The sequence below is a fragment of the Equus przewalskii genome, chromosome 10 (assembly GCF_037783145.1).
Source record: "Equus przewalskii isolate Varuska chromosome 10, EquPr2, whole genome shotgun sequence".
Classification (NCBI taxonomy): Eukaryota; Metazoa; Chordata; class Mammalia; order Perissodactyla; family Equidae; genus Equus; species Equus przewalskii.
Genome location: NC_091840.1, coordinates 54,624,121 through 54,627,463, shown reverse-complemented (window position 1 = coordinate 54,627,463; position 3,343 = coordinate 54,624,121).

Here is a 3,343-nt window from a genome sequence, read left to right as displayed (position 1 = left end):
AGAAGAACTTTCCACAGACTAGCTTTGGTTCTGTGCATTTAAATCTTCAGGTTCTAGGTGAGCCAGTCATGTCATGGCAGGAGCTGATCTCCAGCTCTGCTATCTCAGTTAAGGATGAATTGGCATGGCGGGCAGTAGGAATTTCCCTAGAAGCCACTCCTACACCAGGCAGCTAGCAGTAACTTAACTCCTAGAAGGGACTGCAAAACACATAAATGCATGCTGTTAAATTCAAATTAAACGAACTCCCCCTCGCCAGATCTCCAAATCCTGTGGCCATGCCATTGTCACCTTACATGAGGTGAAATATGATGGGCGATAAGTGGGAGTGAAAAGAGATAGTGAGTCGTAACCATTATTATCAAAATATCATACTCTTGCAAATTTTACAAAAACATATGAGAACATGCACACTCTTGTATGGTCCTCTGCAAGATCGTGGAAAGGGCCAGTGCAAATGAGGGATTTGAAGCTTAAGATTCCTAATTTGAATTTGTCTTTGCAGCTAGAGAGCTGGACAGCCATTTCAGCAGCCCCAGGACAATGTGCCACTGAGGCAGGAAGGAGATTGAGCTCTCCGACAACAATATTCCATCTCCCCACTCAAAAGAGAGTAAAGAGACATGGCTTCTGTGTAATAAGACCAATGACTAGAAGGAGAAAATAGACTGAGGTGAAAATACAAAAATGAGAGATGAAAAATGATATGCATAAGCTAAAGAGGGGATGTAGGAAAAGAAGAGGAAAAAAAGACAATCAAGAAGATAGAATTAAAATCCATTAACTCAGCTATCGTCCTCCTGTTTTTAGCTGAGGCCCTATGCAGGTAACGTAGGAAAGCAGAGATGGGTCTGGTGATCAGTATCTAAGGTGATTTGATTAAGATCATGTAAAGGGCCAGCCCGGTGGCACAGCAGTTAAGTTCACACGTTCTGCTTCGGCTGCCTGGGGTTCGCTGGTTCGGATCCCCGGTGCAGACATGGCACCACTTGGCTAAGCCATGCTGTGGTAGGCATCCCACATATAAAGTAGAGGAAGATGGGCACGGATTTTAGCTCAGGGCCGGTCTTCCTCAGCAAAAAGAGGAGGATTGGCAGCAGTTAACTCACGGCTAATCTTCCTCAAAAAAAAAAAAACAAAAACATTAAGATCACATTGCCTGCAGGTAGCAAGGAAGCAGGCGTGTCTGGGAAGTGTGTCTCCTTCATAGAGCACCAAAGATCACCAAGAGTAAAACTCTATGTGCCTCATTGTAATGATTTTCTCAATTCCTTCACGTCTTCCAATATTCTCTCCATTTTAAGTATCAAGATCCTGGAGTAGGTGTATCGCACACAGCTTCTTCCTGATCACTCCAGGGTGCCCCCCAGCCCACCCCCAGCTACCTTGCCACATCGCAGCAACAATCTCTACTCTCTTTCGCCTCCAAATGGCAATACATCCTCTCCTCTTCCCTATTGCACGACTCATGTGAAATAGTTGTGTGAACTTACCCTAATGAGTGTTTGAGGCTATTTGAAGGTAATTAAACCGCAGAATAGGAAACAACCTGATAGCGGATATTGGACACTGTTGTTCTGGATGACCATGGTAGTCCTCTGCCCTGGGGCATTTCTTACTGGGGCAATTCAACTTCATGGCTAAGGACACAGACAGCTGGACTACATAGTCATCCCTTGGTATGTGCAGGGATTGGTCCCAGGACACTCTGCCCCAAAATACCCAAATTCACAATGCTCAAGTCCCTTGTATAAAATGACGTAGTATTTGCACACAACTACACAATCCTCCTGTGTACCCTGAGTCATCTCTAGATTACTTACAATACCTAATACAATGTAAACGCTATGTGACTAGTTGTTATATTGTACTGTTTAGGGAATAATGACAAGAAAAAAAAGTCTGTACATGTTCAGTACAGATGTAGCCATCGTAGTTCTTTGGATCTGCGTTTGGTTGGATCCCTGGATGCAGAACCTACAGCCAGAGGGCCCACTGTACTGTTCTTCTAGAGTAAGTTGGGAATAGAGACATGCTGGTGCTTTCACTTACCATCCAGATAAATCTTGGACGAGTTACTTTACCTGTCTGTGCCTTCATTTACTTATTTGAGGAGGAAGATAAGATTAGTATCCCATCCAAATAACAAGATGGGATTTGTAGAGGATTAAATGGGTTAATGTATAGAGAGTGCTAACAGCAGTGCCTGGCACCTAAACATTAGCTTTTATTACTTGTTCTCTCTCTTCTACGCCTGCCTCAGTGTACTGAGAGCTTCATTGTTGTTAATAACACTAAAAAATCTAAGGTAGACTAAACGTACCCCCCCTTTTTTTTTGCTGAGGAAGATTGGCCCTGAGCTAACATCTGTTGCCCATCTTCCTCTTTTTGCTTGAGGAAGATTGTCCCTGAGCTAACATTTGTGCCAATCTTCCTCTGTTTTTCCTATGGGATGCTGCCACAGCATGGCTTGACAAGCAGTGTGTAGGTCTGTGCCCAGGATGCAAACCTATGAAACCCAGGCCATCAAAGCAGAGCCCATGAACTTAACCACTACACCAGCGGGCCGGCCCCCTAAATGCTTTTTAATGGATTTGTTAAATGCTAATAAGTTACCTTCATAAGCTAGAATACAATGCAATTGTCACAAATAATGATCAAGATATATTTACATAAAAACTAATCTATACTGTCAAGTGTTAAAACAGATCACTGGGTAGTCTACATAATATCCCAGTTTACATAACTATGTACATATATCATTTTGTGGGAAAAAGATCTGTTCAAATAGATATCAAAAAATATAACAGCGATTTTCCCTGGGATTAAGGTGTGGGATTTCTAGTAATATTTTTATGAAAGTGTATGTGTACATAACGTGTGTATATATTTAGGTATGTGTGCACAGACACAAAGATCAAATAATACATGATCAACCAACATAAGAGGAAAAAAGGCAAATAAAGGAAAAATTATTTGTACCATACAGAATAGGTAATGGGTTACTATCCTTAATATATAAATAATTCCTACAAGTCAATATGAAAATACATCTCAAAACAAGAAGACGTAAGCAGGCAGTTCATAAAACAAGAGACACAAATAGCTAATTATTATAGAAAAGAGCTCAGCTGCATCGGTCATCAAAGAAATGCAGATTAAAGCAATGCCATACTCTTCTTCACCTTTCAACATGGCAATTTCAAAAAGCGATAACGCCCAGGGTTTGTCAGTGGTGAGGAGGAACAGCTATAATCATATGCTGCCTGTGAGATGGAAATTAACAGTCTTTCTGGAGGATGACACAGTAATATGTATTTTAAAAACTAACAATATTCATACA